Source organism: Chrysochloris asiatica, unplaced genomic scaffold (assembly GCF_000296735.1).
Source record: "Chrysochloris asiatica unplaced genomic scaffold, ChrAsi1.0 scaffold00003, whole genome shotgun sequence".
Taxonomy (NCBI): domain Eukaryota; kingdom Metazoa; phylum Chordata; class Mammalia; order Afrosoricida; family Chrysochloridae; genus Chrysochloris; species Chrysochloris asiatica.
In genome coordinates this window covers 23322542-23336175 of record NW_006408521.1, presented here as the reverse complement: position 1 = coordinate 23336175, position 13634 = coordinate 23322542, and the positions used below count along the sequence as shown (strand labels likewise).

Below are 13634 nucleotides of genomic sequence, written 5' to 3'. Positions count from 1 at the left end.
AGGCAGTAACCACAGTAGTCAAGGTGCAGCCCCCTGGGACAGAACTGCCAACATTCAAAGAGCACTCCTCTACTTTCACATGCCAGTATCTTAACCTCCCCGAGCTTCAATTTCCTCATCTGCAAAACAGTGATGAGTATGCCTATATTACAATGGACGTGATTATGCGCACATTACTCTACATTAGGAGTGTACTGGCACAAACAGTTAAGTGCTCAGCTGCTAACTGCAAGGCTGGATTCTGAGCAGGCCTCCCCAACCTCACAGCTTTTTAAAAGCAGATTATTTCACCTCAAAAACTTGGGTCCTGGTTTGAACCCACCCACTTGCTCCTTGGGAGAAAGACACAATCTGCTTCCATAAAGATGATAGCCAAGAAACCCCATGGGGCAGTTACATGGAGTCACCTAACAGCCAGTGCCCACATTGTAGGACTAAAGTGACAACTGAAGGCAGCAAAGCGACACACCTAAGAGGATATCTAGCACCCACACTCGTGGCTAGCGATGAATAAACGTGATAGATTTCAGTGATGAGGATGGCTAGCGCTGCTGTGAGGGCCTGGGAAATGAAATGCTTGGGCCATGTGACAGGCTATTTTGGAGGAACTGAGTGCTTTCACTAAGTAAAAAATCAATGCCATATGCACCATCCCCTGTTACAGAGGACAGAGTGTGGTCTGTTCACAGACACTGGGGTGGGGACCTGATGGGAGGTGGAGGGAAGGGCAAACCCAGGAAGGTTGTCACCAAGTATCCTTTCTGATAAACTCCAAGTGTATAGTACAAGAACTGGCAGAAGTGAACTATTGCTAGTCATGGGTGGCAACAACGTCAGTAAACCAGCTATACCTGTTTAGGGCCTGCTGAGGGCTTTGTGGACTTGGATGCTGAAGTAAATTATTCTGTGGAAGGAACCCAGGGCTAAGAGTCAAAATCAGCAGCTTAGAATCCAAAATCTTCCAGTTCTCACGGGCAAGTTAATGTCACTGAGGCCCTATCCTAGAATGACGACGATCTCCCCACAGAGAATTAACAGGAAGATGAGATGAGATGTGGATGAAGTTTCTGCGGCAGAGCCTGGCACACAGGTGCTCAGTTAAGCAGTAACATCTAATAACAATAGAAACAACTGGTTTTGAGTCTAGAATCTAGTTGTCGTTATGTACTGTTGAGTATTTTCGATTCATAGCGACCCCAGGTGAGAGTAGAACTGCCCCAATAGGAGTTTTTTGGCTGTCTTCTTTACAAAAGCAGATAGTAGGTCTTTCTTTTGCAGAGCCACTGACTTGGTTCAAACTGCAACTAAGTGCTTAACCTTTTGCGCCACCTGGCAGAGCTCCTTAGCAGGTTGTTGGGGTGGGAGGTGGCTCTGCTATGGATGTTTGTCACCAGCTTCTTGGAAGTTCAGGGAGCAGTGTGTTTGTGTTCACAAAGTGTACGGGAGGCACTGGTATACCTAAAAGGGGTTCTACAACTTGCCCAGTGAAACAGACCTCTTGTGGAGCCTTGCCAGTGTATAGGACATTAGGTGGAATCCTGAGCCCCATCCGGAACCTTCTGAGGTGGAATATTCCCACTAGAAAGGACAAGCAGACCATCCTGGAACAGCTAGAGCAACAGAATATACTTTTTGAAAGAAAGATCTGCAGGAAAACCCAAAGCAAAAATGGTAGTCTGATTGGCTACTAGAAGAACAAGCAAGTTGTTCACCAGGAAGCCATCAAGACAAGCAATCAAGTCCCTTCAGGACAAACTCCTTCTAAGACTGAAACTCAAGGGGAACACATGAGCAGGCATGTAAGCTTGCTGGCGACCACATTGGTTTACCGGTAAGTGGAAGAAGAGGAAAAGCAGCAATGAAGAAATGGGCTGAGTTCATCCACATTCCATAGATTACCATTGACCTGGAGATGAGAGAGAGAAGAGGAAGGGCTGGTTGGTCCAAACTGTGAAGGGACCTGGGGACACCTAAGCCCATGAACAAGAACATAGACAGGCAGGGCTAGAGCACCCAACTGATGAGAAGTGAAAGGGAGACACACAAGAACACCCAAACTTGCAGATAGTAGCCCTTTGACCTAGCCTCCATGGATTGATGATTAGAACTCAACTAGAGGAAGATAAAATAACAATTTTTGATAAAGGTAACAAGGGTAAATTGCTACAATTTGATTAATTTAACTTATACTTATGGATGTGGTTGCTCAAAATACCAACTGAGAGGGAAGGAGTCTTCACATCAAGTATCATTGCTATCCCCTCTGGTTACAGGGTAGATAGGGATGGGCAACTAAGACACTGGCTACCTAAAATGTTATTGTTGTTATATGCTGTGGAGTCGGTTCTGACTCATAGCGGCTCTGTACAGGGCTTCAGAGGCTGTAAATCTTTACTGGACCAGAAAGCCTCATGTTTCTCCCGCAGAACAGCTGGTAGTTTCGAACTGCTGACCATGAGATTAGCATCCCGACTCGTAACCACTATGCTACCTAAAATGAGGGTGCAATAAAGGTACAAAGTGACTGACTTATAAGTTTTTCAAGAAGGAGTTTAGTTTAAGAGTGTGCAGGGGAAGATAGAGTACCCACTGAATAGTTTTCATCTTGTCTAGACAGGTCTGGTGAAAAGAGATGAGGATAAGATTCTTATGATTCAATAGTAATTGTTATCATGACTAATTGCAACTGTCACAACTGTAAAGATAGAAGTTTTGTATCAAAAATGGGGGAGTAGTTAATCTTACAGTCTAGAAACAAAGGACCCTAGGACCATCAAGGGAGAAGAGCATGAGCAGAATGCGGGACCCTATCTAGAGAAGCAGCTATACCAGAGATGGAGGCAAAGATGAGGACATGAAAAGAGGGAGCAGCTGAGGACTCTGGACTCATGGAAAGAGAGGGACTGGGTGCTGGCAGCCAGGAGGCTTGCAGAATGGGACCTTTGGTTGTTTAAATTATTATATATTCCTGAGTGTTTCTGTGTACATCCCCCCCAACCCGCCACCAAAAAAACCCGAGGGAATGGATGCAAATACTGTTGAATGATGATGCACGGAGGAGATTGTAATCGTTGCAGTGAAATGATGGTATAAAACTGATGTTCTCCCATGTAAACTTTCACCCAGTTTACAATAAAAACTTTAATAACAATTTTTTTAAAAAAACGGACCCAAAGATGTTCTGGAAAGCTGAAGATGTGCCACTGCAAACTGAAGTCACTCCCAGCCTTGACCTATGAAGCAATACATAAAGACTCTGGAGAAAGAACAGAAAAGTCACCACTGGTTGCTGCTGCAATCCACAATAGGAGTTGGGTGGGGAGGGTTGGAAGTAATTTGTTACTAATAAGAGTTAACATTCTCACTTTTCTTGTGAATGATTCATATTTTATTAATGCAACTGGATTCAAGGTTATCTCTATAATAACATTCTTGTAGCTCAACTTGCTTCCGATTTGCTTTCATGAATGAGTGAGTGGAATTACTGGAATGGTAGAGAACCCATGGTATACCAGAGAAGTTAGGTCCTGCATATGAATTTCATCAGGAATGGGTTTCAAATTGAGGGAACAAGGAAGGTTAGGGACAGCTGGCTTATATACTGTGCCATGCACAGTGATAATAATTAAAAGTCATAGCATTTATTAACTATTTACTATATCCCAGGCACTGTTCTAAGTACTTCATATGCATTAATTTATTTAATCCTCGTGTGAAATAAGTACTACTATTATCTCCATTTGACAGATGAAGAAACTGAAACTGAAAAATATTAAAACAAGCTGCCCACGGTTACATAGCTAATGACCTGAAGGAATTAGAATAATAAAATGCAAACATATTCAATGATAAAATATTTATCATTGCCAACCAATTGCCTTTGAGTTGATTCCGACTGGAAGGTCAGAGTAGAACTGTGCTCCATAGAGTTTCAGTAGGCTAATATCTCAGAAGTACAATGCCAGGCCTTTCTTCTAAGAGCCCTCTTAGTAGATGTGGACCCCCAACCTTTCAATAAGCAGCCAAGCATGTCAACCATTTGCACCAGCTTGGGGCTCTGTCATAATTACCTGCCACCAAAAGAAAACTATCTTTTATATTTGAAAGACCTCAGATTTTGCAAATCAAAGGAAACTCACGGCTGGCCCATGCCATACATTTGGACTCTAGTGCAAGGCTGGGAAGGTGACTAAAACCAGATTTCTCAGGTGGGGATGGGAGAAGGCTATACTCATTCCCTCCCAATACTATTGGGTGACTAAGGGTCTTTAGGGTGAATTTATCAGTAGGTTAAACAAGCCATCAAAGGAACAATGGATTTCATGTTGGTTATCGTCATTAAAAACCCAACATCACCCTTTGGTAAGCATCTGCTGTGAGCCAGGCACTGTGCTGATCACTTGCATCATCACATTTAATCTTCACCTACTGTAACTGGTCTTTTCTGGTCCCATTTTATAGATGTGGAAACTGAGGTTCTGAACTAAGGCTTTCTCATCGCATTGAGAAAATGGTAGAGCCACTGCCTCCTTGCAACTTCTGCCTTTCTGCTATTTATTAGTCACAGTTTAACATCCCTCATGAAGTCTCTACAAATCCATAAAATGGGAAAAATGTCTGATTCCCTGCCTAACTAACAGGATGGTTGTGGGGATCAAGTGAAACATAATACTTGGGAAAGCAGGCTCCTTGGTCTTATAAATTACAAAAAGTGACACCTGAACCCATAAACACTTTGCTAACATGACTCCTCATTGTCTCTTTCCCTTGGGAATAAATCAGAGTCTGCAGAGCCAGGGCGCTCTGTTCTTCAAGTCACTGGCATCTGGGAGTTGGAAAGTGGAGGTTCACTGTGGCAGAAGGAGGAGGAAACAGAACGATATTTGCATTCTACTTGCATTTCTCTTTAGGAACACAGTCTTGGCGATGATTCTGCTGCCTCCAGCACACTCAGCCCCCAAACAACATTCAATGGATATTTATTGAACATCTACTATGTGCCAAGCACACTGATCCAAGATGATGCCCTCAGGGCTCCTAGGTGTGGAGATGGTGGTCCGGGGTAGCAGCATTGGTTGGGGAGAAAAGTGCTCTAGTCCTTGGAGTCTGCTGCTGTGACAGCTAACTCCCCCAGCTTCTTTTCGTGGGGGCAGGGATATGGATCAGCATAGCTCACAGCTGCAGCACAATGGATCGAGAGTTCTGAGCACTGAAACTCGAGTTAGGCTGAGTTCCAGCTCTGCTGTTTCTCAACACTGTGACCATTGGCATTGAGTTTATTTTCCTGACCATCAGTTTTTCTCTAAGTGAAATAGACAGAAATGTTCTGGTAGGTAAACTAGGAGAAGTAAAGGGGATCATATCTGTGTGCTGCAGCCCTAGCATGGTGGCTGAAGGTGCTCAGTAATAAACTCATATATGTATGTGTGGTGTGGGTGTATTCTCTTCCTCCAGGGGAAGCTGTGCAGTGGCCAGAAACTCGGGCTCTGAGATCAAAGCACTTAGGTTCAAATTCTACCACTGTTATTTATAAGCTGATGGCTGTAGGCAGGAGATGCTGCCTTTCTAAGAAGGCTCCATTTCTTCATCTGTAAAAAGGTGGTAATAGTATCTACCCACTGAGTGCGAGGATTGACTGAGATACCACATGTGACTCTCTTGGTGTGTGGTGAACACCCAGCAAAAGTAAGCTGTTACTAACTGCATCCCTTTGAGCCCTTGAAAACAGCACAAAGACCATCCATGGGCTCACCTCATCCTGAAAAGGCTCCTCTTTCCAAGGCTAATGAGGAAGGCGAGTGGAGGGTTGAAGAACGTCAAAAGTGAGGGTAGACACCGAGCTTGATTTCCCTTCCTTATGGCCCCCAAACTCACTCTCAACTCACTGCCAGAGCTGACTCCGACTCATTAGGGCAGAGGAGAACTTCTCCTTAAGGTTTCCGAGACTCTAAATCTTTACTGGAGCAGACAGCCTCATCTCTGTACCACAGACGAGCTTGAGTTTGAGCCACAGACCTTGTGGTTAGCAGTCCAATGCTTAGTCCACTATATACTACCAGGGTTCCACATGGTCCCCAAAGGCTCAGAGAAAAGCAGCTGACTTCGAGTAGGGGACAAGTTGCCCATGCTGACTCATCACATCACTTAGGAACAAACTAACACTTTTACTCAGCCCTACCCTTTCCCCTTTCTTTGTTGGACCACAGTACATCCCGTCGACCCTAAAAAGCGTTTCTAGGAATACTGTGAATCTTTATGGGAGCAGACAGCCTTATCTTTCTCTTTCAGAGTGGCTGGTGGGTTTGAACTGCCAACTTGTGGTTATCAGGCTAACGCCTAACCCACAGCACCACCAGGGGCCCTTAGGGTCCTGTGTGGTAGTGGTGGTGATTGTGTGCCTTCGAGTCAGTTTCAACTCATAGTGAGCCTGTATAGGGTTTCTGAAGCTGTAAATCTTACAGGAGCAGAAAGCCTCATCCTTCTCCTGAGGAGCAGCTGGTGGATTCGAACTGCTGGCCTTGTGGTTAGCAGCTCAATGAGTAACCCACTATGCCACAGAGCTCCTCCAGGGTCCTGTATAGGGAGCTTAAATTTTTTAAAAATCTAGCTGTCATCAAGTTGACTCCCAACATGGTGACCCCACATGTGTCAGATTAGAATGTGCTCCACAGGGTTTTCAACTACTGAATTTTTGGAAGCAGACTGCCACATCTTTCTTCTGAGAAACTTCTGGTTGGATTTGAACCTCTAATCTTTCAGTTAGCAGCTGAATATGTTAACGATTTGTACTACCCAGTGACTCCAAATAAGATAGTATGAACCTTCTTTGGGAACCAGATGAAGTATTAAAATCATAAACATGCTTTGCTTTACTGAAAGCCAGCTATCCATGAACCCCAGCACTCAAGCTTAGTGGTCTATCTCCCCAGGAAACTGGAGGGGCTGCTATTGAGCCTGGCACATGGGTCTCATGAAGGGATCACTGATGACCAGGATAAGACAGATTAATGCCTATAGGTGGAAACAAAGTCCCAAGATATGGCAGCCAGGAATCATTTTAGTTTGGGGGCCCAATGCCCTACAGCCTCAAAAGCCCAGAGGTCCCACAGGATTACACACATACAATAACTGACCAGGCAGGACGTACTCTTTTCAGGCAGAGCCTGGAGCAGAATCTAGGAGCCTCCCCACACCAATGTTGCCACTTGCGACCTTGAGGCCCAGCCTCTAGGAATGGGCTCTCCTTCCAGCTCTCACCTCTGTCCTCCACCAGTTCACTCCCAATAAGTTCTTCTTTCAGAGATAACATACTTTTGCGAGAAAGAACCTTCTGTGGTCTTCACCCCACCCAGCAGGTACTTTGTACATACTGCATATGATGTAAGAGGCCCTAAGTTGCAGAGAGGAAGTTATTTCAGCTCAGTCAATTTTGGAGTTCTGGTGTGACAGTGTAGGATAAGTACTGAACAGCTAACCAAAAGGCTGACTGTTTACCCACCAGCCACTCCATGGAAACCCTATCCTCATAGGGTCGGTATGAGTTGGACCCAACTTGATGTACTAACAACAAACTTTGCTCAAGGAGCCCTGGTGGTGCTGTAGGATAATCAGTGGGCTGCTAAACTCAAGGTTAGCAGTTCAAACCCACCAGCCACTACACAGGAATAAGCTGAAGTTGTCAGGTCTCATCAAGACTCACAGTATCACCGCCTTTGTTTATATATCTAGTTTGTTAACTGTGACATTCTACACAGGCACCTTAACTGTTATACTTTTACATTTATTTCAGAAAGAGTCTCCTCCAAAAATAGTTTGTTAAAACTTCTTTTATAGTTTGTACCTTAATTTCATAACCTTCAAGGATCTGGAGGAAAAAAATCATTGGCTTATGGTTTTTGAGCGTTAGAAATCCTGCAGCAATGCTACTTTGTAAGTTCACTGAGTTTCTTTTTGTCACTTGGTTTTCTGAGGGGTGAGCAAGGTGGGAGTTGTGTGGTTATACAAATGGGGAAACGGTGGTCCAAGAGACCAAGAGGGTCTTCCAAAATCATATACACATACACCCAGGATGGAGCAGAAAATCCAGGCCCATGGTGCCAGGTGAGACTCCAGGTTAGGGTCTCACATTTGAGTAGATCGTACAGGCATGAGACTAATTGTTTAAATTTAGTTAGTTTTATCCCTACAACTTCTCTCTGATGTAAGCTGAAATACTACCATCTGTGTGTGTGTGTGGTACAAACATATACAACAAAACATTTGCCATTTCACCAGTTGTTACGTAAACACCAGTAACATCCATCATGCTCATCACGCTGTGCCCTCCATCACCACCGTCCGTTTCCAAAGTTCTTTACACTAAGAACAGAGACTCTGAACCTGCTGAGCAGTGACACCCCCACTACCACCCTTCTTAAAAAATAGAGCAGGAAATAAATGACTTGACCAAAACTCAAAAAAGTGGCAGAGACAAGAGCCCTCCCTTTTGAATACCCTAGAGCTTAAAGACTTCCCTAGCCCACGCTGACCTCATCACCCAAAACTCAGCAGTGCTGAGGCAGTTTTTATATAAGCTGTGACGTAGTTCTAAGAACTAGGCAGAGAGCAGATATACCTTAATTTCTTAAAAGAAAAGAGATAAAAAAGAGCGAGAGGTCAAAGAAATCTGTAAGTTCCTTTTCAGTTCAAAGTACTTTGAATCTAAAAAACTGTCCACAAATCAAAGGGTAGAAATGACATTCATATCAACCGTTTGTCTCATAGCCATAGGTCACCATCCCTGCCCTATCAGCCGAGGGTTGCAAATAACCATGTATTCTAGCAGGGGGGGTCTACTCTTACCCAGAGGTACACAGAAACTGACCCGGAAGTACTACTGCCTAGGCTACTATCACAGAGGGCTTGGGCTTTACTCTGTTCTTCTGCTTCAATCTAGTATCTCCTAGTAAGAGGACCCCAAACCACAGGGAATCATTCTCCAGGTATTTGAGACCTTACCAGGCCTGAGGCGAGAGAGAACCCAGTCTTGGGAACAGAAGTTCACTTTAAGGTTGCAGCTTAAATCCCTCCATCTATGACGAGAGACCAATCAGATCTGCTCATTCCTGCTCTTCAACAGTCCTCACCAACTCTTGGAGACACACTCATTTCAGCCAACAGTATTTACTAAGCCAAGGGACCAATTGCTGGAGAAAGATATCATGTCTGATAAGGTGGAGAGTCAGAGAAAAAGAGAAGACCCTCAACGAGATGGATTGGCCCGGTGGCAGCATCGACAGACTCAAGCATGGCAACAGTAGTGAGGTTGGCCCAGGATTGGGCAGTGTTTTGGTCTGCTGTGCACAGGGTCGCTATGAGTTGGTGCCGACTCAATGGCACCTAACAACAACAACATATTTCAGGCACTGCTCTAGTGAACAAACTTTTGTTTGAACAAACAAAAAGTTCACACTGCACGGAGAAGGGGAAGACAGGCAATGTTAGATGATGATCAGTTAGAAGAAAAAATGAAATACGGAAGGGAAGTTGGTGATACTAAGAGCAGGTGGTGGAAGGGAAGAGGATTAGTTTTAAATGGGATGGCCCAGTAGAGGTTGACTGAGAAGGGATGTTTGAGGTGAACTGGACGAAACCTTCATCTATCAAGGGGTGGAACAAAGGAATGAAGAGTAAAAGATGGTATAACATAGGTAAGCAGATAAAAATCACAGCGTCTTGTAGGCCAACACAAGGATTTGGAATGAGTTAGGGAGTCATAGGAAGGTTTGAGCAAAGAAGAAACAAAATCTGACTTACAGTTTACAGCATCACTCTGGCTGCTGTGATGAAAACAGTCTGTCGGGAGACAAAGGAGGAAGTAGGAAGATCAGTTAAAGAGGCTGATGATAGCTTAGAGCAGAGTGGAAGTGGTGGAAATGGTGAGAAACAACCAAATGATAAGGTTCTATGTATATTTGAAGGTAGGGTTGTTGTCGTTAAGTGCCGTTGAGTCGATTCTGACCCATAGCGACCCTGTATAGGGTTTCCAAGGAGCAGCTGGTGAGCTTGAACCCCCAACCTTGCAGTTCAAATGACGTTGCAGTTTGACCCATTATCCCACAGCACCAAGGTAGAGTGGCGGTAGTGGTTATTCCGACTCATAGCGACCTTGTACAGGGTTTCCGAAGCTGTAAATCTTTATGGGAGCAGAAAGCCTCATCTTTCTCCCACGGAACAGCTGATGGTTTCGAACTGCTGACTTTGCGGTTTGCAGCCCGATTCGTAACCACAACGCTACCAGAGCTCCTTAGCAGGGTTTAATTTAACCTACATCCGTAGGATAAATAGTGGCGTCAGGGATGACGCTAGAGTTTTGGGTGCCCGGATCACTGAAAGGTTGAACTCACCATTAAAAGAGATGGGGAAGACTTTGGGAAGAGCAGGAGGTAGGGGCTTGGGAATTCTATTTTGGACATAAACTGAGAAGCCTTTTAGACATTAGATGTAATGAGCAGGCAGCCACTGGAAGATGGGCTGAAATGAGCCATGTGGGAGTCACTAGCATACATAATATGTAGCTGTATGTATAATCATGCAGAATTTAGATGTATAATCATAGGCAATTTGTATGGCTATGTGTTTATCACTTGCCCCACCACCCCACGTAGACTGTAAGCATCATGTGGTGAAGAACTATGTCCATTCACAGCTGATATGGTACCTGGCACTTAGTTAAGTATTTACTGAGCAAATGGAGATGTTGCCCAATTACTCCCTCAAGAATAAACACGGCAACCCAACAAGTAGGAGACTATTACAACCACAGTGTCCAAAACAGGACTGAGGGACTGTCCACCCCAAGCCTGAGATTCCAGAATGTAAATGGATATGCCTGGCACATCACAGAGTCAGATATTTGGGTTTCAGCCCTGCCACATTCTCAAAGGGTGGTGCCCAGCAAGAGACTTGCCTGTTCTACCACCTCTATTTCTCTCTGAGGTGGCTGGGGGAGAGGCTGAATCACCCACTCCAAGGGTAGAGAAACTGATCTGCCTTAGGTACACCTATGGGATGACAAGTAATCCTCCAAAGAGATAAATCCTCAAGTATTCTCTGAAGCCTACATGGACTGCCAGAGCCTGGTGGGGAAAGGTGGAGGGGGTAATAGACTTACCAAAGATATGTTAAGAGTGAAAATCACATAGCTTGCTGAGATGGGAGGACCACCTAATCCTTCTACCCCATGCAAGACACCCTGATCAGTGGGGTGCTGTGTCTGCTTCAGTCATCAAGTGACTAAGAAGACAGAATTAAGGCCAAAGGACGGCATTGCACTACACAAGATTTCAACTCAACAACTTTGCAGTTTTGAAGAGCTGACTTTGTTGGCAAAAACAAGAATAAAGATCTTATTTTCTGATCTTTCTGAGATATTGAAAGTGCATTGGCCGAGGTTTGCTGACTTGCCCAGGGTCACCCAGAATCAGAGCTCCTAGGGGGAGCTGGAGGAGTTGGAGGCAGTTTTGGAATGAGTAAGTTGGAGATGTTACAGAAATGCCAGGTGCAACCTGTGAAGCTGTGAAGGATTCCTCCTCTTACATCAAACGCCTGCCATACTGCAGAGTTCCCCTTAGATTTGGACTTCATTAATAAAACTATTCATAGTAGGACCCACTATGAAGCAAAATAATGATACACTAGCAGGTTGGAAAAATGTCACTTGTATATACTTTGGTTAAATATTTACATGAAAAATGCACACAGTAAGATGAAATCTATTTAGTTTTCAAAAATCAACAAATATTGACTGCTTCCTTTGTACTAATTATCGTACTTAGTGTTGTGTGTGTGTGCATGACAAAGAAAGATACACACAAGGATAAGAATAAGACAGAACCCAGGTCTTCAAGGCTTGCTATGTGGTTGCTGATATAATAAAGTAAACATCAAAGACATGACTAATAATATAGAGTAGGTAATTGTTAAGTGAGTGGCATAGATAATGTGTCTGCAGGTGTTCTCAGAAGAACCATGTCTATTGAGGGAGGTTGTCAAGTAAGGCATGAAATACATGAAATTTGAGGTGGACCTTGATGGGAAAAAGGCTTTTGATAAGAAGGGGGTAAAGGTACAAGTTGGTGGCTTTAATGTTACGGAAGAGACAGAAAAAAGGTCCTGAAAGGAAGAATTGGACCAGACTTGAACTGCCTTGAAAGTTTAAGCTCTTATAGACAGTAGGGAAGAAAAAAAAAAAGATTTTTGAATATAGAATCATATGGTTTGGAATAAGTTAAATAACTTCTGGGGGATTACTGTATGCAAATACTACATTGAATGAAGGATTGAAGATGAATTTGCCTTTGGTGGCAAGCCAATTTGAGACTGGAATTGGACTTGAGAGGACATGAGTTTGAAGCAGAGTGGGAAGGAACAGGTCTGTAAGTCCTGTTGAAGGTAGAATCGGCAGGCCCCAGTGTCTCGCTGGCTAGGAAGCAGAGAACATGAAGCAGAGTCAGCTGCGAGACTTCTTCAGACTATATGATGAGGCAGCTGCAACATGTAAGAGTAAGTAAGGGAAGTGATTGAGGGGGAGAGATGCAGAACTTGGTTTCTCAAACCAAGTATTATATTGAATCTATGGATATCTAGATTAGAGTGTCTTTGGGAGAGGTGAGTCTGGGGTTCAAGAGAGAGGTAATAAAGATAACAACAGCACAGGGGTATTCTCAGTGGACGGCTATGGAATTAAGTACGATTTCTCCGGCAACGAGGGTAATGAAAGAAAAACCAGAATGTCAAAGGGGGCTACAGGTGTGCTCACACCTAAGATATATTGAAGATAAGTAGGATCAGCACTGGATTGTGAACCACAAGGTCAGCGGTTCAAACACACCAGCTGCTCCTTGGAATCCTATGAATCAGAATTGACTCCACAGCACTTAACAACAAGGGGTGATCAAAGAGGAAAACCAAGATAGTCTAATGCTAAGGAGTGGAAGAAGAGTTTCAAGTAGAGAGCGTTGTCAACAGTGGAAAAAAAAAAAAAAAAAGCTACAAAATCAACTAATCGGGCAAGCACATAAATATTTGTTAAATTAATCAATGAACGGGTTTCAGAATCAACTTTCCTCAGTCAGGAGAATGGCTGGGGTTGCCTTCCGATAAGAGGATTTTAATTTTGAGTTCTGCTTAGTTTATTCCAGTGAAAACATACTTGTTCCGCCCAAGTCATTGGTCCACCACAAAGACATCCTCCACTAACTACTTCCCCTACACCCTCTGCCCCCATCCTCCTTCCCAGTAACACACCTTTGTGTCAAAGGAGACAGGAAACTCCAACTAGTTTCCACTTCATTAACAACTCCTGCTGTGGCTCCTCTTACATAAATGTTATGTGGCAACTAGGTGAAGAGGAGACTGGGTTCGGGCCCTAGTTGTACTATATAGTAAGATGCTGTGTAGCTTTAGGCAAGTTGCTCAACCTCTCTGGATGTGACCTTTTGGATTTAGAGAGGAGACAGTAGGTCCATCTGGAATCCAGGCAAGTTTCTAAGGTCCCCTTCAGTCCTAAAAGTCTATGATTTTATCATTCTCGGAAGGTCCTTGCAACACCCTCAGAGTAGGAAGTGAGTACAAGCCACGGGGGGGGGGGGGGG

The 13634-nt window shown here is 44.1% G+C and overlaps 1 protein-coding gene across 1 annotated transcript in view; it reads right to left on the bottom strand.

Annotated features, from left to right (window-relative positions):
- The window catches only part of UBTD1 (ubiquitin domain containing 1), a 68907-nt gene that overhangs the window by 54366 nt on the left and 907 nt on the right, over positions 1–13634 (bottom strand). The gene's annotated exons all lie outside the window — the stretch shown is intronic.